This window comes from Artemia sp. Qi Xiang Cuo, chromosome 2 (genome assembly GCF_049724085.1).
Source record: "Artemia sp. Qi Xiang Cuo chromosome 2, ASM4972408v1, whole genome shotgun sequence".
Taxonomy (NCBI): Eukaryota; Metazoa; Arthropoda; class Branchiopoda; order Anostraca; family Artemiidae; genus Artemia; species Artemia sp. Qi Xiang Cuo.
In genome coordinates this window covers 38416402-38441561 of record NC_142795.1, presented here as the reverse complement: position 1 = coordinate 38441561, position 25160 = coordinate 38416402, and the positions used below count along the sequence as shown (strand labels likewise).

At 36.9% G+C, this 25160-nt stretch overlaps 1 long non-coding RNA gene across 1 annotated transcript in view; it reads right to left on the bottom strand.

Moving 5' to 3' along the window:
• The window catches only part of LOC148955207 (uncharacterized), a 32046-nt gene extending 12995 nt beyond the window's left edge, over positions 1-19051 (bottom strand). The window contains exons 1-2 of the long non-coding RNA XR_016143517.1: positions 18841-19051; positions 17584-17682 (exon numbers count right to left, since the gene is read on the bottom strand). This is a non-coding gene — a long non-coding RNA (uncharacterized LOC148955207). The remainder of the gene's footprint in view (positions 1-17583; positions 17683-18840) is intronic.
• Between the last annotated feature and the right edge of the window lie 6109 nt (positions 19052-25160).

Here is a 25160-nt window from a genome sequence, read left to right as displayed (position 1 = left end):
TTTCTTATTGTTTATTCAACAAGTGAATTCAAGAAAGAATTTGCTACTTAGTTACAATTTTTTCATAATTTCTTGTTTGAAAGTCCCGCATTGTATATTCAAGAGTTTACGTCAGGAAATAAATTTTCAATTACTGAGAATTTTTTCATAATTTTCTGAATTAAATTTATACACAATAGTTGACTTCAAGAAGGACATTGTTTCTTGCTGAGAATTTTTTCATAATTTCTTGAATTAAATTTCTAAATCGTGTATCTAAGTCATTACTTGCTGAGAATTTTTTCATAATTTCTTGAATTAAATTTCTACATCGTGTATCTAAGTCATGAAAACAATAAAGAGTTTGTTACTTACTTGGAATTTTGTCATAGTTTCTTGAACGAAATGTCTTTTTTTGTTTATCCAGCAGGTGATTTCTTAAATGAAATTTCTGCATTGTGTATCCATGAGGTAACTTCAAGAAAGAGTTTGTTTCTTACTTAGAATTTTGTCATAATTTCTTGAACGAAATGTCTTTTTGTTTATCCAGCTGGTGAATTCAAGAAAGAATTTGATATTTACTTACAATTTTTGATAATTTCTTAAATGAAATTTCTTCTTTTTGTATCCATGAGGTAACTTCAAGAAAGGATTTGTTACTTATTTAGAATTTTTTCATAATTTCTTGAATGAAATGACTTTTTTTGTTTATCCAAGAGGCAAATTCAAGAAAGAATTTGCTAATTACTTATAATTTTTTTATAATTTCTTAAATGAAGTTTCTGCATTGTGTATCCGAGAGGTGACTTCAGGAAAGGGTTTGTTACTTGCTTACAATTTTCTACATCGTTTATCTAACTAGTGAAAACAATAAAGAGTTTGTTACTTACTTAGAATTTTGTCATAATTTCTTGAACGAAATGTCTTTTTGTTTATCCAACAGGTGAATTCAAGAAAGAATTTGCTACTTAGACTGAGAATTTTTCATAATTTCTTGAATTTAATTTCTACATCGTATATCTAACTCGTGAAAACAATAAAGAGTTTGTTACTTACTTAGAATTTTGTCATAATTTCTTGAATGAAATTTCTTTTTGTTTATTCAACAAGTGAATTCAAGAAAGAATTTGCTAATTAGTTAAAATTTTTTAATAATTTCTTGAATGAAATTTCCGTATTGTGTATCCAAGAGTTGACTTCAAGAAAGAAATTGTTACTTACTGAGAATTTTTTCATAATTTCTTGAATTAAATTTCTACACAAGAGTTGACTTCAAGAAGAAATTGTTACTTGCTGAGAATTTTTTCATAATTTCTTGAATTAAATTTCTACATCGTGTATACGTAATAATTCTCTTCGTTCTAAGTTTTAATTTTGCTCCTTACTTTCAGTTGAAAAAACTTTTTTTAATTTATTGTATTATCGTTTTCTAAATAATGCCAGTAAATCTGGCCTCCATCTCCATGGAAAAATCCCTCCCTCCCCCTTCAAAAAAAAAATGTTAGTCTGAAGTTGATTGTCTGAAAAGTATTTTTTAGGGGGGGATACACGATTGGTTGAAACAATTTATTGTGTTCGTGGTAACGAACTGTAAGTAAGGATCGACACGGCTCAATAGTTACCGAAAAACTCTAAAAACCAATAACACTACTTCGGAAGTTTCATGCTCCTATCTGCAAAAATGTGGAATTAATTTCTTGAAGTAATTGATGCTTAATGGAGAAAAAGGTGAAAATTATAGGTTTTATGCACAGGTGTTTTGGATTTGTCAAGATTTAAATGTTAAGAGTGATAACATTTTTTGTGTTTGTGCTAACGAACTGTAAGTAAGGAGCGACACGACTCAATAGTTACCGAAACTCTAAAAACCAATAGCTCTACTTCGGAAGTTTCAAGCTCCTATCTGCAAAAATGTGGAATTAATTTCTTTAAGTAATTGATGCTTAATGGATAAAAAGGTGAAAATTATAGGTTTTATGAAATTGATCATAAGACTTAAATTATTCTATCAGATACGTTGGCACTTTAAGATGAAATAATGCCAGTAAATCTGGCCTCCATCTCCACGGAAAAATCCCTCCTCCCCCTTCAAAAAAAAAAGTTAGTCTGAAGTTGATTGTCTGAAAAGTATTTTTTCGGGGGAGATACACGATTGGCTGAAACAATTTATTGTGTTCGTGGTAACGAACTGTAAGTAAGGATCGACACGGCTCAATAGTTCAGATTTTTCTCAAAGAGATGAAAAAATTTAAAGTTCTGTTCCAAATATTTTCCTGGAAGAAGAAATGTTCAACTTTGATTCTGAATTTTCTTAATTAAAATTAAATAAGTTATTGATCAAGTCTATTTTCCAAAAATAATATCAAAAACACAATTGGCTTAAATAAAAGCGGAAAAAAAAAACTCTTAATAGAACTTTTTAAGTGTGAAGTCCTATTTTTCAGAATAAATTATAGAAACGGTCCCTGTGGTCCCTGGAGGGGGGGGGGATCCCCTTCGTATACGTAATAATTCTCTTCGTTCTAAGTTTTAATTTTGCTCCTTACTTTCAGTTGAAAAACTTTTTTTAATTATGATCAATTTCATAAAACCTATAATTTTCACCTTTTTCTCCATTAAGCATCAATTACTTCAAGAAATTAATTCCACATTTTTGCAGATAGGAGCTTGAAACTTCCGAAGTAGGGTTATTGGTTTTTAGAGTTTCGGTAACTATTGAGTCATGTCGCTCCTTACTTACAGTTCGTTAGCACAAACACAAAAAATGTTATCACTCTTAACATTTAAATCTTGACAAATCCAAAACACCTGTGCATAAAAACTATAATTTTCACCTTTTTCTCCATTAAGCATCAATTACTTCAAGAATTTAATTCCACATTTTTTCAGATAGGAGCTTGAAACTTCCGAAGTAGAGTTATTGGTTTTTAGAGTTTTTCGGTTACTATTGAGCCGTGTCGATCCTTACTTACAGTTCGTTACCACGAACACAATAAATTGTTTCAGCCAATCGTGTATCTCCCCCAAAAAATACTTTTCAGACAATCAACTTCAGACTAACTTTTTTTTGAAGGGGGAGGGAGGGATTTTTCAGTGGAGATGGAGGCCATATATCCTGGCATTATTTATAAAAATATAATGAACTAAATAAAAAAAAGTTTTTTCAAATGAAATTAAGTAGCAAAATTAAAACTTATAACTCATATAATTTTTACGTATCCTACGGGGATCCCCCCCCCCCCCTCCAGGGACCACAGGGATCGTTTCTATAATTTAGTCTGAAAAATAGGACTTCACACTTAAAAGGTTCTATTAAGAGCTTTTTTTTCCGCTTTTATTTCAGCCAATTGTGTTTTTGATATTATTTTGGGAAAATAGAATTGATCAATAACTTATTTCATTTTCATTAAGAAAATTCAGAATCAAAGTTGAACTTTTCTTCTTCCAGGAAAATATTTGGAACAGAACTTTAAATTGTTTCATCTCTTTGAGAAAAATCTGAACTATTGAGCCGTGTCGATCCTTACTTACAGTTCGTTACCACGAACACAATAAATTGTTTCAGCCAATCGTGTATCTCCCCCGAAAAAATACTTTTCAGACAATAGTGGACGAAACTTGTAGCAATTCACCTCCTGGAAAATTCCCTCCCCATGGAAAATTCTCCTTGTGGAAAATCCCCTGCAGTGAACTCAAAATTTGGTACTTACGTGTTACCCTCGACAACACTCAAGGAATGAAGTTAATTTAATCCTAATCGAATATACTAAAACATGATAAAAATATAATACTTTAGTAACCAAAAGATTCAAACGCTCCCAAAGAGATACACATAGCCCAAAGAGACAAACACGACCCCTATAACTTTGGGGAAATTGAGCATTGAATGGAGCTTAGTTGCCCCTTCAGTTTTTTGGTCGCTTAAACAGGGCACTAGAACTTTGCCCCAACTTCCACTCTCGCTTTAGAACTTATTCACGGATATCTAAAACCGTTAACGGTTAGACTGTTGCCCTAGCGGTAACCATGCCTTGCTCTACACACATACCAACAATATATTTTTGTTTTTTCCATTTTCACAATGGGTTCCCAATCGAGTTCATGTCCATCGCTTAGCATTCAGGTCTTGACAAATAAAAGCCCTGATAATCGGACCCCAACGCTCCAATCTGAACACTGACTAAGACCCCAATTCTGAGCTAGTGAATTTCAACCATTCAGGCTGGTGGACTAAGACCCCAATTCTGAGCTAGTGAATTTCCACCGTTCAGGCTGGTGGACTAAGACCCTAATTCTGAGCTATTGAATTTCCATCGTTCAGGCTAGTAGACGAAACTTGTAGCAATTCACCTCCTGGAAAATTCCCTCCCCATGGAAAATTCTCCTTGTGGAAAATCCCCTGCAGTGAACTCAAAATTTGGTACTTACCTGTTACTCCCGACAACACTCAAGGAATGAAGTTAAGTTAATCCTAATCGAATATCCTAAAACATGATAAAAATATAATACTTTAGTAACCAAAAGATTCAAACGCTCCCAAAGAGATACACATAGCCCAATGAGACACACACGACCCCTATAACTTTGGGGAAATTGAGCATTGATTGGAGCTTAGTTGCCCCTTCAGTTTTTTGGTCGCTTAAACAGGGCACTTGAACTTTTAACCCTCTCCCCGGATTCACCCCTGTCAGTAAGTGGCAAGGGGCTGGGTTGAGGAGCGTAATTTCCTATGGGACAGAGGGGACAACTGCCTCTCTCAGACCAAATTTTCACCCCAGACCTCATTTTGCCCCCTCCTCCCCCCCCCACCCCAACTGAAATTTAGTTTCTTCCAAAATGTTTTCAAAACTAAGAAAAGAAACTAGAGTATTTGACGTAAAAAAAATCTATCAAAAGTTATTGTCATTGATCAAACAGTCAATTAATCAAATAATACCAAAGATTAAACGCCCACAGAGTAACTTCGCTAATACCCGGGTTGGGTTGGGTGGGATCGGAGTCCTTTGGGGGTGTGGTAGGGGATCTCACAACACTGTTCAAATAGAACTTGTGTATTATAACGACCATCGACCTCATGTAACTGAATCCCAAGCTTCTGAACTCCTCCATGCAACTGAACCCCTCGTGCTATTGAACCCCCCATGCAACTTGACCTCATTTAACTAATCCCCGTGTAACTGAATCCGTATGTAACTGAGATCTTTTCGCAAAAAATTCGCAAATCTCGTAAACTAAATAAGTAATTACCCTTTTCAACATTAATTACCCCTTTTTTGCAAATGCTCGCATATCTCATTACCCCTTTTTGTATATACAAAAAATAATTGCATTACAACGAAACAAGACACGCTGGTTTTATAATACAGGTTTAATTAATTACGTAAATCTCATGACAAAGAAAGAAATCGCTTGAGTCCTCTCGCAATAGCAAACCAAACCAGATTATACCCACTTAACCAGATCAAAAAATGACAGTCACACTAGCTTGATTAGTAATTGGACTTTCAGTCCTACATTCACGGGTTTCTGCAAAGTGCTATGGACTTCATTGAAAAAATATCAGTTAAAAAAAATAAATAAACATGTATTATACTCATTCCTCTTGGCAAAAAGGTGTAATGACCTATTCTTAACCATCGCAAGACCTTTACGCAAATATCTTTTCGCAAAAAATTCGCAAATCTCGTAAACTAAAGAAGTAATTACCCTTTTCAACATTAATTACCCCTTTTTTGCAAATGCTTGCATATCCCATTTCCCCTTTTTGCAATGGTTAATCAAACATCTCCGATTGTAAAAGCATTAAAAAATTAACTTTGAAATTGTGTCATGACCTGTAGGCCGCAAATAAAACAGGATGGAACATAAAGTGCGCAAAGTATAAGTTAACATACTAAAAACCTGTTTGTACGGGGGCGTCGTAGAATAACATGGTATTTGCTATAGCTTCCATAGAAGTATTAGGCCATGTGAGAGGATACTCACTCTCTTTGAAAAGGTGTATAGCTTCCATAGAATTCCATATGATATTTCAAATTGCTATAGCTTCCATAGAATAACATTGTATTTGCTATAGCTTCCATAGAAGTAGTACCTTGCTTACTACTAACGCATAAAAAATTTGTTTATATCCGTCTTTGTTCCGTTTTTATGAGTCATACAAACATTTTTTGGGGGGGGGGGGGGTTAAACCCACTAGCCCCCTGGATGTTCTCGAAAACGGCTCCATATTTTTTCAGGAAAATTGGTATCTTGGGATATTCTCGCATAAAAAAAAAGATCTAGATAGGTCAGAAGTCTGAGAAAAATCGTTAAGACCCTTAACTTTGTTACATCATAAAGTATATCATTAGAATCTTCATTGCCGAAAATCCTGTACAGGAAACTTAGAACCCACCACCTTGAATAGCAGGGATAAGTAATTTTTTTGCATAGGTAGCACTGATGATTCCTCTTTTTTCTCCTTTTTTTCTTCGTCACTAGCGGGGACTGGAACGTCATAGAGACCTGTTTAAGGGCTCGTCTAAAAGTTATTTTATATACCTAATTGCTCTTTATAAATTTGACTTGATAAAGATGTCATAAAACACCATAAAACATGACCCCAAGAATCGCACCCTGCGTACCATTTCCCGAATAGAAAGGCTGGGAAGAATCAAAAGGGTGGTCCTACTATTATAATCATCATGGTTGAAAACACTTAGCCTGAGGTTTAGAATCCGCCTCCTCTATATATCCCTCTCCCAGTCCACTTAAAATTTTTCATAAATCGTCATCTGCCTAAAAGAACTAGCAGGCTACTGCAGCATCATTGAGAGGTCGTTAAGGTCTCATTTAAAAGATAGTTTGTATATTTACGTGCTTTCTACGAATTCGCCTTGATAACACCGTTATGAAGTGCCATATTTCACCAAAAATAGCACTTTTTGGTTTCATATCTGGAGTGGAAATGCTAGTAGGCATAAAAAGGATGCAGAAACAATCTCTGTGGTCAAAAGCTTTGGCCTGAATTTTACCATCCTGCCTCTTGTATCCACTTCCTCTCACCCCCATAGTAAGTTTCATAAATTGTGGGCTGACCAGCAGAAGTACCAGTACTATAGCATCGTAGAGATGTGTTTAATAGCACGTTTTAAAGCTCTTGATCATATCTATGTGTTTTATTTTTATAAATTGGTCTTGACAACTCTATCACAGACTACTACAACTGTTACTAGCAACTCACTGTAGCACCAAGCCGCCTGAGGCCAATGCAGCAACGCGTATTCTCCTCCATCCGAATCTATTCAACGCCACCCTCTTTACAACATCCCAAGAAGTTTCAATTTCAATTAAATTCTTCCTTACGACTTCCCCCCTACACACTTGGGTTGGGGATGACCTCCCATCCCAAAAGTAGTATCCTATCTATGGATTCTACGACGCCCATAACTGCTACTCCTTTCTTCCTTTAATCAAGAAGAATTTCTAACGACGCAAGAAGAAGGTTTAACAGCACATCCCTCTGTTCACGAAGCCATGTTTCCAAATGACGCAATAATGTTTCACTATGATTAAACGGAGTATTGTCAGGATATTTAACAAGTAGTAATAATAGGGAATTAGCATAGGAAGTCAGATAAGCGCAGCTCCCAGTCCCTCGTACCTGGGTAATGCGGTCGGCTGGCAAGATTCCCACCCTCTGACGTCAAGACACGCCCTCACGGCTTTAAACGGTCATATAGGAAAAATAGCATAGGATTTTAGAGACATCCATAGCAGTTTCTAGGATTCCAAAAACAGCCCACTGGCGTCACTACACACCCTTGCGCTTTAAATGGGTCCCTTAAAAATAGAAGCCCCATATAGCTATCTATTGATTTCCCTGTAAGACGCCCAGGTGCACCCCTAACAAGCCCCCATATAGTTGTCTATTGATTTCCCTGGAAGACGCTCAGGTGTCCTCCTAGCGCCAATGTTTTCCCTCGAAAAATGGAAGACCCATATAAGACTTTATTGCTTTCCCATGACACAACCGAGTATACCCCCTAACGCCATTGTTTTCCGCTCGAAAAATAGAAGCCCCATATAGCTATCTATTGATTTCCCTGGAAGATACCCTTTTTGTCCCCGTAGCGCTATAAAAATGAATACAAGTTAAATCCTGACGAGCTGCTGTCACTTATCGTTTCTGATGATTACCTATATGTAGAAGAAGAAATCTAAAAGGACACCGTGATTTGTACATACATTAATAAACAAATCTACATACATTTTTAAAGCATTTCACTCTTAGGGAACCGAAATCAATTTTATAGAGGTAGGAAAGAGTATTTTCAAGTAGAAAGTCGTTCAATCGAGGATTGTCACCATAAATCCTGAGGAATTGACTGTAAGTATGTCCGCGACATGGGGAAATAAAATATAGTAGTGCACAAAAACCTCAGCTGTTCTTTGATAAATCCTGTACCCGCTTCCTATTTTGAATAATTGATTTTCCACTCTTCTAAAAAAACAATTAATGTGAGGTGCGTAGAAAGTATACGGTAGACCAAGAGGATAAAAAAAAATCTATATTCTTTCCTGTTTGAAAGATGCATAACCAGTGCCCCGTCTTTAGAGTTCATGGACTGCTATTAACAATGATAAGGGTATTTTCAACATGTGTAATATTCTCTGGGAAATCCGAAGGTAAGTCATAGGATTTGTATTTGGACATGTAGGGATCCATATTAAATGCATTGATTATTTGAATCGTCTTCAGGGTACCCAGCCTAATAAAACACTTCCATCAGCGATAATTTCCGAATCCGTTTCCAATTAATTTAGTGAGACTAATGCAATATTTCCCTCCAATGGCTCAGCAAAGATACACTCTTAACGCACGTTACCCGTCCGGACAATACTCATATCTTGAGTACCGGACAAATCTAATACAATGATACCATGAGTTTTTGCAAAATTTCTTCAGTTATACCATTTTCAAATGATTGTGAATCTCGATCTAGGGGTTGCATTGTCATTTCATATAAGATCCTGTAGGATTTAAAAAAACGATAAATTGTAGAGAGGAATTTCATTTACCTTACATAATAGCGATGAAAGTCCATAAAGTTCAAATTTTGTGCGGGGAATTTGACCATGTTCCTACGGCACTAGCACTTTTTAAAAAAACCAATCCCAATTTCGATGAAATTTTACCATTAATAAATAAAGAACCGGTATAGGTACGCATACCCGTAGCAATATGCCATTGATTCGTGATTGTATGAGGAAGGAACAGTTTGATGTTATTTCCAGAGGCTCTTAAATTCTCAATTACCAATGCACCAGAACTGATAACTTGCTGTTTTCCTAAATGAAGTACTACGGAGGTGAGATAGACTGTTACATTTGGTGCAGTGCCAAATACTTTTCGCAAAATAAAATTGGACGGTACGAGTTGTAGCTTTATATTAATCCTTAGATTTGGAGGCACCCATTGAGGTATGTTAAGTACCTTCTGATACATTTTCTCAACTAAATGCAAATCCTTAGCTATTACATCTCCAAATCTATAGGTAATGTCAGTGTACGTTATATACTAGTATCCAATAAGCCTACTCCTGAGTAGCTTATGAGACATTGGAGTCATCAACATGAATTGTATATAACTAAGTTTGACTTTAGCATAGTTTGAAAGATTATTGCCCATGATCACCAATGTTCCATGTACGGAGACACTTATTCGTCTAAAGAAATTTTGTAGTACACAATTGTCATAGGACAATCCTTCGGCCGCACTTCTTTTTTCATTGTTGTATTTTTTAAGAATGACATTTAAATCTATAAATGTTGAAGCCAAATCTATGAAATAATCTTTATTGGAATAAATTTGAGAATTAACGTTTTCAGAGAGCGGCTGTGTCGGATAAAACTGTTCGTATTACCCATGTTTTACACTGACACCTACACGTTCTCCATTGAAAAGATTTAGAGATGATTTGACTGAAGAATAAAATTCTTTATGTGGTAGATATGCCATTTTCTGGGAAAAGAAATCCTTTTTCCAATTTTTTACTTTCTTTTTTGATGCTTTATGCTTCCCGGTTCGGTTGAGACGGATGAGTGATGAGATTGAGACTGATGAGGTCTTTCGCATCCTTTTTAAACTTTTTCCGCTTTGTCGTGATTTTAATCTATTGACAAGGGATTGCGTGTTGGACCTGAAATTTTGTGAAACACTTTCTTGAAAATCCTTTCCAGAACCCCAATCATATAGTGTAGAGGACGCAAAATCCGTGGCAACCGGTGCAATCTATTCTTCAGCCAGGGATATTGCAGAGCTAAACGGCTTAGCAAACCAATTACCGAGATCGTAACCGGACATTGACTAACGACCCTATAATAGTCCATTCCATGATCCAACTGTCGTGGTCCGAGAGTAGAAAAATAGCAATTAATATCAGGACATACAAAATAAGTTCTATTAGCCATCTCACTAAATGGGTCGAAAATGACATGTAATCACAGCCAAACCTTTTGTTATTGCTAAAGGATCATCCAATTCAGTTCTTAATTTCAACTGACAGAGCTCTAAATATGAAGTTTTGACTGGAATGTATTGAAGGGGCTTTAAATTGTAGTGGTGACTGGGTTCACTAGAGGTTTTTCGTTCGAGAACACGTAAGAGCGGAACATTGGCATTACCAACTCTTGGTCTCTCGAAAAAGAATGCGTAAAGAAATAAACAAATATTCAAGCAGAAGGCGGATGGATATTTTTTGGAAATGAAACGATCCTTGCTACTAATCGTTCCACCACTTTTACCACTGACAAAAATATGTTGAAACCCAAGAACATCTTGTATATTATAGATTAAAACAACCTTTTCGTTTTCAATGGGTGAACTAATATAGATCTTACCCTCCTTAATTGAATAGTTTAACTGAAAGGCACCATTTTTATGAGCAGAAATTCTCGGCCAATCATATGGTCTAATTTTTATATCTTATGTACGATCCTTTCTTAGGATATCATACGTATTTTTGAGAATACAATCTACAAGAGCCACTTCATATATGTCATCAAATTTAATGGCAGGTAAGATTTTTGTCCAAAAACCGCTCGTTTTATTCAAATCCTCACAAAGAGGGTCAGAAACATTGGAAATTAATGTCAGATAAAAATCATTAGACATTATGAACTTCTTCAGCGAGTATCCACGAATCAAAATCAGCGTTGTATCCTAGCCAGTGAAAAAGCGACTGTCCCTTACCCTTGTGAGTACGTATCTTTAATACCTTTTCAATTTGATAGATTTCACTATTTACAACTTTTTGCAATTCATAATCATAAAAACATCCAAGAATCTCATCATCTTCCATATCACGAAGACGATACGTTATGGGTTTATTATCCAAGACTTTCGACAATTTTAATTCGAACAGTATCGCCAACATTAAACTTTTTCTTCCCCGTCTATTCATTAGAATATTGCTTAAAGGAAAAGTGTATTGTTACTACAATAAACTTTAAGATGGCTAACATTGGACAAAGATCGATGAGGAAGTTGGTTGTAAATCGAATCATAATTTTATTTAAATCTTGAATAAATGCAGCAGTATGTTTCAATGTACAATATCTTGAAATAAAAAGTCGAATTTTTCGTATCAAACGTTCAGCAAATGCGGCCTTTATAGGACTATGACCGTGATTGAGTATAGTATTATATTTCTGTAAAACCCTTTTTACATATGGACTAACAAATTTACTTCCGCGACCTGTTTAAATTTTTCTATACGAATTTTGTTTAAGATGGATTCAAGGGCTTCAGCAACATCATTGCCTCTCTTTGACAACAGTGGAGTGGCAAATGCATAGTGACTATAAACACTTATTGCAAGTAAAATATATTTGTACGGTCTATTATGCCGTCTTTGAATCATGTCTGGAGTCACAAGATCTGCTTGTAATATATGCAGTGGGTAAAAGGCTTTAGTTTGTCGATAGTCACGACATCTGGTCCTGTGCTTTCGGTGTAGAATATAACTGGTTTCTATTTGTAAATACTCTTTTGCTAGCCTCTTTTTAATTCCGGTAACTTTTTAGAAAGCGTAGGGGGAGAACTTAAACTTCATGGTTCTCTAATATTTTCATAAACTTGTTTCAAAACCTGATGCATTTTGAACGTAATCACCTGCTACCCTTTTGCGTACTAAATGATGTGGAAAGACGCGTTCATTTAATATCCTTACCAGGCCCACTTGGCGTGCTATCTAATGAAATATCTCGTGATATTTCTTCAAATTCTTTTGATCGTTTTAAAACATGTTTATTCCCAATAAGACTTTTGGGAAAATTTTAAAAATCTATATAAATGACTATCAAAGGATTCAAGTCTTTTCCAGTTTGCAATCAAATCTGATAACAAATCAAGCAAATTGTAACTCTTACCCTGGATTATAACTTCATTCTTTTTCACGTCAATTTGCACACTTTCCGTGAGATAAGTCAAAAGCCTTTTACTTTGCTCATGATAGGATTGATGCAACATGTCTACAGCACCTTTATATAAATTTTACTCTTCTTTTTTCAGCCTTTTCAAAGTTTTGAAACTTTCGATACTTCTAGAAGACTGATCAATGACATTCAATTTGAGCGGTTTTTCACCATAAGGCTAATGTTTGTTGACAAGTCGAAAGGAATTTTGAAGAAAAATTAATTTTTCATCATCGGCAATTGTTTCATGAATAATAAACTTGCCAAGATTATCTTCAAAGTACTCTTTTGGTGAAAGAGCAAGTTTAAATGGCGTTAATTTATAAGGTTTAGCAATCTCTAGAGAATAGTTTTTACAAGTTTAGAGATTATCGGCAGTAACAATGAAAGGAAATTACCACCGGCTTGAACAAGGCGTTTTCTCTTACTATTTTTTTTCTTTCTGCAAGCTAGGGCACGTACAAGTGAATGTTGTTGCTTAGTCTGTTTTCCAACAAGATCTGACAGTTGAACCACACCTTCCGTTAAATTTGAACAAAGTTTTGATAAGGAATTAATTAATTCATATTCAATGCCGTGTTTGAGTATCGCTTTCCTAAGCCGCGGTTTTGAATTGGCTATTATTGAAAATAAATGTCTATTTTCATGTAGCTTCTTCAGCGTCATGATGATAACTAATGATCGTTTCTACTATTTATGGATAAATATACAGTAATTTCATTGCCGAAAATATCAGTGACTATAAGCAGCTCTTCGGGCGTGTTTTGATTCAGGTCCAATAAAATGTATCCATATGGTTTATTAGTAATTTGATTGTACGCGGAAAATAAAAATTTTGCCTGGCCAGGACAGATTTGTTTGTTTAGAGTTATAAGAGAACTTATATTGTGAACAACTATATAGATAATATAGTAAGTACAACTCAAAGCAAATGTTGTCATACATTTACTCTGATGAAAAAGATTATGGAGAACAACAGGTACAGATATATTTTCTCGTGATGTGACCGGACCGTGAATAATTGTGGCATTTGTTGCGACCATTCTTCAGTAGATTCAGCTAAATCGTCAATAATCAACCACGAGTTGGGCGCATTACTATTAAAATGTCAAGTCCATGTATGAATTTTATGCTTGGTGCGATACTCTTTATTTTGCCATAGGATTCTTGCCATACACTATAGCAATAATAAATATTTTTCGGATTCCCTAAGAACATTTTATTGTAATTTGTAACTATTTTCGTTAGAAGTGTTGTTTTGCTAGACATGGAAGGTCTGCAAAGAAAGGATCTGAATAGTGTTTGTATGTTGATACTTACTCCTCCAATGTCAAAATATAACAAACCAAACCTAACCTCAATCTGTTGAATAAATACTCAAAGGAAAATAAATACATGGTTTCTTAAATTCACATATAAAAATATATATATAGAATGGCAGTAAAAATAAATAAACACTTTATTCTACGGCAAAAATTAGGCAGTGCTCAGCTGGAGATGGAAAAACGGCCCTTCTTCCCCCATTGAAGGTCCCCTCCCCTTAACTATGGGACTTTCTCCAAACCGAGCTGTTTTCTGTAGTTTACACATTCAGCTCGGTTTGAAGTAAGGTAGTGACCGTCTGGTAGCACCCTCACACCGTCTGCGAATACATAGACTTTATCCGATAGGGTTGACATGACATTTTTCAACCCGAACTGCATAGTTTTTACATTTTAAAGAGCGAATGACCATGACACTCGCTCTTGGAACTAGATTAATCTCTATTCAGTTCCTATAAACATTCATGGTGAAATTTTCTTTCATATAGTGTGGCGGCACCCCCTTTCAGAACTTTTGGTAACCTCATTGTGTGTTTGCACGCAGTACACCCTTCGGACCGGGAAACAAACCGTGAGATACCAAGTCTCTCCCCTTCTCGGATTTTAATTTCATCAGTCGATTTGGGGCCTGGAGTTTCACTAGCTTCGAATAAGTGTACTCGTCTCAGTCGGTATAATCCATCCGGGAGCTAATGTACTCTCCATTTTCCAAATCGTCTAACAGATTCACTGTTTTAACTTTCAACAGGAGTGAATCGGTGTCTCCGCAATACACTTGAACTTGTCTCTCCTTCGGCCACTGGCGCTTACAAACATTGTAATAAAGGTCCAACATGATTTTTTAGAAATTTCCAAAATGGCACTGCCAGCGGTAATGTTTTTGTTTAAAACTACATTTCCTTTATTCCATAGAAGAGGACCATATGAGAGTCTATGATCGTGAACGATATGAAATTTGGATCTGCAATGATTTGGGCACATTCTTTTGGGTCGGTTACAACGTCAGAACGACCCCTGTAGCGCGAACTCTTGCACATCTTAGCAAATGCCGAATTTAAAATTAGTTTAAAGGTCTCTTTTTCGATCTTTGTTTTCACTTCAGACCGTTTCTTAACAAAAGAGTCAACAAACTTCTTCATATATGGCTTTTGATCGAGTTGACGGGCTTTATGAATCTTTTGGCCAACGGTTCTTTATGAACCATTGGCCATCATCCACCACAAAAGAACGTGGTGTAAAACAATATTCCGTTTCGATTCAAGGTCGGAAATAAGCTTTTGTTTTGAAGGTGTCTGATACATACCCATTTTGTCTACTAAAGATAAATTAAAAGGATTCTAATAGTCCCTAGATACCAGTCTATTTATGCATGGGAAAACAAAGTTTTTTACTAAGGCATGACAATCCAGAGCTATTTCACCCCCAATTTTGAAAAAAAATCCTTGTGGTCCATTCTCCTCAACAGCTTGAATGTTGGGAAAATCTGGCACAGAAGGATTGTCAAGCCATTCGTAATTCCCACACGGCAAATAAAAGCGAGACACTGCCTACGGATAATGGAAACTCATATCCAAGAAAACGGTATTTGACTTTTCACCAATACATTCCCCAGTCAGGTTGGTTTCAAGGATATGATCCCTGCGGAAAATATAGCCTACCTGCATGGATCTCTCTATAAAGAGGTGCTGATCAACGTCGGCAATCAGATCAATTTCAGTCCCACTAATTTTAAGGATTAAATTCATCACCAGATTAGGAGTTGAAAAATGATACCCAATATCCAACCCAAATTCTTCATAAATTTTTTACATGTTTTACAGATAATCCCACTATTGTGGGATTGGGTGGGATTATTTTACAATAATCCCACCCATTTTTACACCCTTCCTTTGCCCAAGCCCATTTAGCAAATTTATAATCGACAGTGTTGCATTGACGATTGCGAAGTGAATCATAAAACTCGGCGATGGGCGGTAATTTTTCCTCACTTAGCTTCGAGGCGGAGGTGTAGTATCCGTACGGGTATATGCCCTTACGCGTTAATAAATCATTCATTTCCTCATCTGGAAAGTGGTGTTTAAGGAGGGGATACTACTAAAATCGTCACTTCTTTCTACTTGAATCAATTGAATTAGGGATTTGGGGAAGAAGCTATAGAAATATAAGAAACGGATTCTATTGAAACACGTATTACCATTACCCATTGCTTTCCATTTAAATTCTAAGACTAGAAACTTTTCAGATGATTCCGGTATGATGTTATATGAAAAAGAACCATCTATTTATGCACCATCTACAACTTCACCTTTCTGCAATCGTGCCAACGCTGGTAATATGAATTTAAAATCATAGTTAGAATTGTGCATGTAAACCGGCAGAAAGTATTGCTGCCTAACATTTACATTATACGATTTATGCGCAACTCTCCGAAAGTTACTCCTTCTCGATGAAATTTCCTGCCATAAATGATCATGACCCCGGGCTTTCGCACCTCCTCATTAATTTTCTCCTTACAAACCCAGCAAATGTCTTTATTTTTAATAGCCAACTCGTCTTCTAGTGATAGATTCATTGGATAATGTGTATTGCGCAGCCGTGAAATAGCCTCCTTTGCTGTTTCAATATGAGCAACTATAGCTGTGCCAACGCAATCTTCCCCAGCCAATTTCTTAATTAAATCTACAAATTGCATGGTATTACTAGAGTCTCTTCACGCATGGGCAAAAGAGACAGTAATCGCTTTATGTTCTTTAAAATGACTCAATTGAATCAGGATCTTTGGCAGGCTTGTAAAGAAGTCACATCCAGTGTTTCACTGATTGAATGGACGGAATCCTTACGGAATATATTACCTTTTTTATCTATTAGTTACCCTTCTTTTTGTTCTTCATCAAACTGTAAAACTGTAACCCCAAATCTTTAAATATTCGTTAGCCCTCTCAAAATATCTATTCCCCTGAATGTTACCGGATAATGCCCCTTTAAACAACTAATTCTATTTTCAGAAATTCTGCTCACCTCCCCACCCCTATTAACTGTCAAACCATCCAAATGCGTCTTACTAACATCATCTCTCGAGGGCTGATGCCCAGCGACAAGAACAGAATATTTGAAACACTCTAAGGCCGTATCAAAACGAAAGAGGTGTACACCCTTAGAAGCCCTCAAATTTGCATAATATTTTTCACCCCTTGCCCCCTCCCGCGTCTTAAAAAAATTCCTTTTTAATTTTTGTGATATTTAGCTCTATTTTTCTATGTATAAAACTACCAACTTACTCCCGTTTTCATTTTACTCCTCCATCCTATTAAAAATTTCACCCCCCTAATCCGAAAAAACACCCCAAAAATTTTGCAAGTCCGGATGAAGCGTCTGCATCCTCGTTTGTATGTCACAAGGGTACAAATCAACCGTGCTTACATTAAAAATTTTTTTTAAGCGTGATGGAGACTTTAATACTGACCTGTTCTCCCGCCTCCCGTATATGGTTTTTGAGAAGTGCCCAAATCTTGCTGATATACGAGTGGAGTAGATTAATAGGATCCGTATGGATAATACCACTTGCAACGGAGTTGAATGGGCCTCCAAACTCAGTCCTATGAACTTGAATGTTGCGCAAAGCGGCATTCGCTAAATACAAATCGGGTAATACTGGAGGTGAGTCGGCACCACTTTGCTCCCTCATATCGCTGTCCAGGGCAGACGTTGTCTCGATCTCGTTTGATGGCAACTCTTCGGCCCATTCATAGTCTATATCAAGGCTGAGACCCCGAACAAAAGCATCTACATTAAACACAGTGGAAGCATCACTATCCGGACTCACCCCACAGTCAAAGCTCCCCCGCGTTCAATTTCCAGTACATTATCCAGAAAGTGAGGTGGCGGCAGCAATATATATTTCCTGTGAAGATGGTGCGTGAACCTAAAAAAAATAATAAGAGCATATTAGCTCGCTGGAACACATTGCCCAATGAAAAATTGAATAGTTATGAATTATCCCTTGCACTCATAGACAGCATACTACTCGTCGGAATGCATCATTACATTATGATCCGTTGAACGACACCCACGGCACTGACCATGACCACATTACTGATATAACAAATCCTTTTGGGATGTATAATGTTTTTTTTTAAATCCTGGAAAACTTACTGAGGGGGAAATTGCTTCTGGCCATTCGGCTAGAAACTCCTCAGCCCATGCCAGCAATTCATCATTGGCGTCTTCCACTGGTCCAGCTCCTTTCTCAACGAATTTGGTAACGAGCCGATCGATCTCGAAATAGGCCAGTAGAAAAGAGTTTTCCCCTTAGGTATAAAAATAATCTAAGGTCTCTCAAAGCCTTCTGAACTAACAGACTAGGGGCCCATTATTAAGCTTTGAAAAGTGATATAGTTACCCCAAAAAATTTTCGAGTCATGTTCTTAGTTATTTTCTGAAAACGAATGTTCCTATTTCCCCCGGGGGTTCCTCTGATATCCCCCTCCGCTCCCATTATTAGGAACCCCGAAATAACTTTCTTAGCGACAAAACTATTTTTAGCTAGTTTTACCTATTTCTCAGATGGCCAAGCTAAGGATGGATGGGATATAACTTGGACCTTCAAATTCTGACCACATAAAAAATAGCGAAAGACAAAACTAAAGAGTAAGCACTAAAAGAATAAAAAATTCCTCTTGAAGATGAAAAAATGACATTATTAGAGTGAAAAGCTTGAAAAAGGTTAAAGTAAACTAGAAAAACGACCTTATTTTAGATATCTCTGAGGGGCTGGGTCTTTTAAAACTAGGCATATAACTTTGACCTCCCATACTCTACCGAAGAGACAAAACCAAAGATAAAAATTATCGAAATGCCAGGAAAGCTTTTAATGTCTTATGAACTGTTTCTTCGACAAGTAAAAAAATAGCTAAAAGGATCATTAGTAGGTTGAAGAAAATTAGCGAGAAACGTCTTTTTTTAGGTTGAAAAAAAATAGCGATAAATTCTTGTAGCAGGCAGAGGGTATAAAAGATGCCATTATTAGGTTGAAAAAAAAAATTAGTGAAAAGATGGCTTTATTATGAAAAAAACTACTTACTTCTTCAAATTGCGCCGAAATGGCAGCTCTAGGGTCTTGCGTAGGCTGAACATTTCTCAAAGGCCCCGGCTTTATCATTGTATTGGGCTGACAGATTATGGGCGGCCTATGGGGCTGCAGCTAGATGGCTGGAGGCTTGGGCTGGTTGCATGGCAGATCTATGGGCTGGAGCATACGAAGAGGGTAAGCTGGCAGCGCCAGAGTTCTTCTGAAAGGGGCTCTTGATGCCCCAGGCATCTCCATTCATTGTATAGGAGTAGCATCATTACCCCTTACCCTCTTGCTTGGAGGGGGAGTGAGGGGAACTCCTAGAAAAGAAAAAAAATTTGTTTGAATCCTAAAAACTATCCGGGGGGACCCCATGTAATGATAAAAGATAAGGGTCAAAGCTGGATACGGTCTTACTTAAGAAGAATTCGTCTATTCCATTTTCACAATTGATTGCGATGAATTGAGGAAAAAAGTTAACATTATTCGTCTAAGAGACGATAAATCCAATAATTTAAAATCTCAAGCTCAAAATAGCTCAGCCAGACCATCCTTCCTGGAAAGCAGAACTAGAATTTCTTATAAATATACTAGAGAAAACTTTATTTATTCGAAAATAATGCCCCCCCCCCTTCTACAGAAGAAAAGAAAAAATATGATTTATTGAAAGCATAATTTTTATGAAAGCCTCTTAAAGTATTAGTCACCTAAAGAGCAGACAAAATCCAGGAATTCGAAAATAAGAGCATTTAAATGGAATTGAGAATCTAGATCTCAAAATAGGCAGCCTCCATCCTTTCCAGGAAAGCAAAACTATAATTTTATTGATAAATATACTTGTCAAAATTTTAGTTATTGGAAGCCATAGCTTTGCTATAAAACCCACATAAATTGTCGTCTAGGGGGCAGATAGAACCCCACTACCCCTGGACGAATGTTTTCCCTTTTTCTTAATACTCCTTCATTATGTGCAGGTATTTAAAAATACTATTATTCGTCTAATGAGTGGGTAAATAGGTTCCCCCTCCCTTTTCAAGAAAGCAAAAAGTAGGCTTAAAAATAAAATGTTTTACCATTTTAGAAAAATCAAATGGTTTAATACGCGCCTTGTGAGAAATAAACCTGTCAATAATTAGTACGTAGCCTTAAGATAGAAATATATGTTTCTGGTTTGTCATTTAGAAAAATAAAATGATTTAATACGCATCTAGAGCTAAGGGGCATTTCAAGCATAAAAAAGCTAAGGTGTATTTTAAGCAAAGAAAGCTAAGGTATATTTTAAATAGCGGTCGGCACCTTTTCTGTTTTTGGCCAAAACAGAAACGGTAAAAAACGGCAATGAAAAAACGGAACAGAAACGAAAACGTTGATAAAAAACGGACATCCGTTTCTTTTTTTCCGTTTTTTTTACCGAAAAACACAAACTACATTTTTTTAATTAAAAAACAGCCGTTTTAAAAGATATTTCTGTTTTTTTTTCAGTTTCTTTAGATTTTAAAGAGGAAAGTGAATATTTATTAATATATATTAATAAAAAAGACCAAATATACAAAAAGACCAAATATATGAAAAGACCACATAAATTAAAATTTGTCACTTAAAAACATTCGGAGTTCAAGTGACTTTGCAGTCATTCGTGAGCACTGCTTTCGCGTAAAGTACCCAGCAATACTAAATGCACTCTCACTGGGTACTGAAGTTGCAGGGACTGATAGATGCATACATGCAATTTCACTTAACTCCGGGTAAGTGTAAAAGTAATCAGACCAAAATTCTAGTGGATCAGAATTATTTTGTCCTGATCTTCGTCTCTCGCTCAAAAACACAGGAACTCTCTCCTCATATGCCCTGATAATATTTGCTGCCACGCGGTCAATGCTCATACTGTTGGCATTTTGCCTCGTAGAGTTCATCCGTAACCCAGTTGTGTCGAGAAACTTAGAAAAAAAGCTGTCTTCTTGATCAAGAGTCTCTGGTGACCCTTTTCGGATAATCCCTGCCTTAGTAGGAGCGACGTCAATAGGGAAAGATGTGGAGTTCAATTGGATTGGATCGAGTTCTTCTGTGCTTCTCTGCTCGGAGATGAATTGCTGGAGAAGCGAGGAGATGGACTGACGAGCTGACTCTCTGTCTACATGTGTTATTTTTTCATAAATTGCAGGGTCCAAAAAGCCAACTCTTGTGAAGAGTATCATATCAAACTTAGGACTGGCTGAAAAATATCTCCTGAGCTGAACAACTTGAAGTTCCTTCAGCCTATTGATTGACTCAGCCATAATACTAGTATCTGGAGTCTGACAAAACAACAGTAATCCCTTAATCATCAGCACGACTTTGCTTGCCGAAACATAATTATATCCACTAGCTATCACTGTTGCCTGTTAGAACGGGCGAAGAACCTCAATGACAGCTCCATGATGGACCACTCATTGCTGTGAAGTTCGAGCTCTCTAATCTTAGCGTCACGTAGGTTTTGGTTGAAGAAGTCGCGCAGTGGCTCTTTTCGGGCACAATACATTTCGATCATGGTAAGTGTGCTGTTCCATCGATCATTCGTGTCTTTTGTGATGGATGGACTAAGATTATATGTCTTGCAGATAGCTTCAAAAAGATCGTGGGATTTGGAAGATACTTTCAGGATTCTAACTAGCTTTCGTATTTTTACCAGTGCTGGTCCCAGCGTCAATACTTCACTAGAGACGCCTCTTTGTCTAGGTATTGAGCTCTCACTATCACTGTCAAGGTATGGATCATTTAATTCGGAGCTACTATCATCATCATTACTGCAGTCGGTATACCCGGTTTCTTCAATATCATCATCTCCTACAATCAGGTCAGGAAAGTCATCTTGTTCAGCAGTATCAACGTTGTCATCAGATTCTGAACCGGATCCTGAATCATTTAGGTGGGGAACACTCACTAAATCTGCCGGGTTTCTGCATTTTCACAGCTTAAGGGCATTAGTCACCACATTATGCAGGTTGTGTGCAAAGCATAAGCTTCGCATAATGTCACCGTCTCTGAGAGCCTTTACTATATTAGCTTCCGAATCAGTAATTATAAAGTAGACTTTCCGTAGAATTCTGAACTTCTGGAGGCTACTACGGATTGCACGAAGAATGTTGGCGCTAGTGTGAGCAACTTTTAGTCTCTTAAACTCAAGGATTCTATGCACCAGAGTGAGCTTGCCATCAGTGCTTTTCATCACATAATGAGCTGTAATACCTAGAAAGCCAGACCCCGTTCTTAAAGACCAGCAGTCTAGGGTCAAATTCACTTTCCGGACTTTCTGGAGTTCAGCTTTGAGCTGCTTGACCTTCCTTTTCTTTGCTGTAAATAGATGTCTTGCAACAGTACGACCTGAGGGGCCAGTAAGACCTCCTGTAAGTTTAGAGATTAGAGCCTTTACTCCTGGTTTTTCAAATATTGAACTAGGAAGCTTGTCAATGCAAACCGTTTTGCTACACAACTTGTTCAGCTGCTGCTGCTTTGTTGATTTCAAAAAATTTCTTATATCCCTTTTCTTTCCAGTGCCTTCAAATCGAGTTGGGTTAGTTTCACATGATTCCTCGGCATGCTGAGCTGAGACAAGGCTGTAGAATGTGACTTCTTTGGAACAGTACTTGGTTTAGGTTGTTCAGCAATTTTGTGTTTAGCCATAAGGTGATTTTTAAACGATGTTGCAGACCCCTTTGTTGATTTCACATCTTTTTTGCAGTAATTGCAGGTAATTACAGCTGCTCCCTTATTCCTGGTCCCATGTTGCTCCCAGAACTTGACTTTCTTTGATGGAGGGCCCTCTCCAAGTTCAGAGTCAGAACTTGATGAAATATTTCATGCGACATTGGATGCCGTTTATGACAGGATGTGTATCGGTTCCTGCAAAGCTTATCATTACTAAGTGCATGGAGCAGTGCAGGTCTAGTTACTCCTGTGATTGCAAATAAGAGCATGAAAGAAGAACAATTCAAGGAAAAAGACACTTCTCTGTAGGACAGAGCATTATTTTATTCCATAAGCAAGTATCTTTTTTCTGTATTTGTGAATACTCCTCATATGGTATATTAAGGGAAATAAAAGTATAATATTAATAATAGCAGGAAATAGTAAAGCGTAGGCCCAGGACTCTCTGATGTAGCTAGAAGATTTTATAATGCAGATAATAGATTGAATAATTAGACCATTGGGAATAAGCTGCTCCAAATATTTACTAAAGTATATGACATTTGCAGGGTAAAGAATATCGAGGCTATTCACAATTCCTTCCTGGGTGCTGCAAGTGAACATGCCTAAAATCAACATGTCATTGGAAATTTTATACCCTCATGCTGAAGAATAGATCATCAACATGTTCAGCCTACTCCTTTGTTTAACAGTCCCTTGATTATAAATTTCAATCAACTAATTCAATTATGTTGATGTGAGAAACAACTTATTTCTTTCTGTATATTATTCAGTCAATTGGGCTGTAAAGTTGCACATATACTGTCCAGTAGAAACAGGATAAAAACAAATCTCTTACTGTGGCTGGGTTCCAACCTTTTACTTTTCGTAAGCCTAGTAAGCCCTGCAGCACTAGCAGAGGCAAAATCAGCAAGATTCGTTGAGTAGCTCCTATATCTGACCATTGGATATCAAAGATTTTCTGTAGTTCCGCTTCTGCTAGTGCTACAGGGCTTACTAGGGTAATGAAAATTAAATGGTTGGAACTCACCCTGTATATCCTGGTTCTGTTGGTAGGGCCTCTGTGTCCTACACTACAGGGGGAACTAATCTGGGTGAAGGTCCAGTTTAGCAACCCCTGATAAAAACAACTTATTACTTACTGTATATTATTCAGTCAATTGGGCTGTAAATTTGCACATATAGGGTTCAGTAGAAGCTGGATGTAAACAAATCACTTCTTAGTGTATATCCTGGTTCTATTTGCAGGCCCTCTGCACCCTATGCTACTGGGGTAGCTAATCTGCACCTTTACCCAACCAGGTAACCATCTTCTTACCAAGACTAACCAAAGGGTGTAAATCCAAATAGACTGCTTTAGATTAATTTTTACTATGGTGAATGTTTTCTTCAATAGCAAATCTTTTCTTCGGAAGACGTAAAGACAGCGCTTTTCGATTGAGGGCAAGTATCGATAATCAAATAAAAGTCGACAGGCTGCGAGATTGTGATTTTCGTAAACAAAAACCTTAAAATTAATGAAACCGGGTTTAAAAAAAACCGACCCGGAAAAAACGGCCAGAAAAAAAACAAAAAATAAATAGAGCTAGTACTAAAAAAACTACCACCTGTTTTCTGTTTTTTCCCTTTTCCCAAAAAAAAAAACAGAACATAAAACGGTAGAAAAAACAGAAACAGAAACAGAAACGGCGCCGGCCCCTAATTTTAAACATAAAGGAAAGCTTTAAAAACTAACATTATTCACCCGTCTGAGGCTAAAAAGGTGCTTTAATTCGAAATTAAGAGCATTGAAATGGAGTATAAAGTGTCAAGCATTAAAAAATTTTATTATTCATCTAGAAAGAAGGTAAATAGGTCCCCCTTCCTTTTCAAGACCGCGAAAAGTAGAATTTGTGAGAAATAAAGCAGACATTCACTAGAGTTTTTGTCTAGGCCTAGGATGGAAATAAATTTTTTATTACGCACACGCATATTCTTGTTAGAGACCCTCCTTACACGCATTTCGAGCCCTAAAATAAAACCAATCGTTTCAAAAAATGCTTCATTCCCCTTAAGATTTCTTGGCAACGAAGCATGAATAATTACACTCTAGTGAGGTAAAAAGACAGCATTTCCAGAAAAAAGGATAGTTATTAGCAAAAAAGAATAATTATCATCGAATCGGGGAGGGGGAGCTGGGATTTTTGTATGGTAAATAGGGGATAATAAGAGCTTTAAAATGAGTATAAACAAGTTGGTGTGATGGAGTTAGGCTTAGAAGAGGGAGGTTAGGAAATACTAGAGACTCACCTTCAGGGACGGATCCAGGAATTCCTTTAGGGGGGGGGGGCGCAAAATAGGTTGATTCAATAAACTTGCGTTAGGAGCAAGTTTAATTAACGGAAACTTGCGTTAATTAGGTAATTTATACTACTTTAGACGACGTTAGGGGGGTGCGAGCCCCCCTCGCTCCCCTTGATCCGCCACTGATTACCTTTTGGTAACGGGAACTATCCATTTCTATTTCTTAGGCCTTGACCACTTACGAGGTTCAAATGGGCACTGATGTAGAATTGCCTTTCCCCGGATATTTTTAGTGCTACGGGACAAAAATGGCGCGCTTCTAGGGGAACACCTGAGCTTCTTCCAGGGAAATCAATAGACAACAA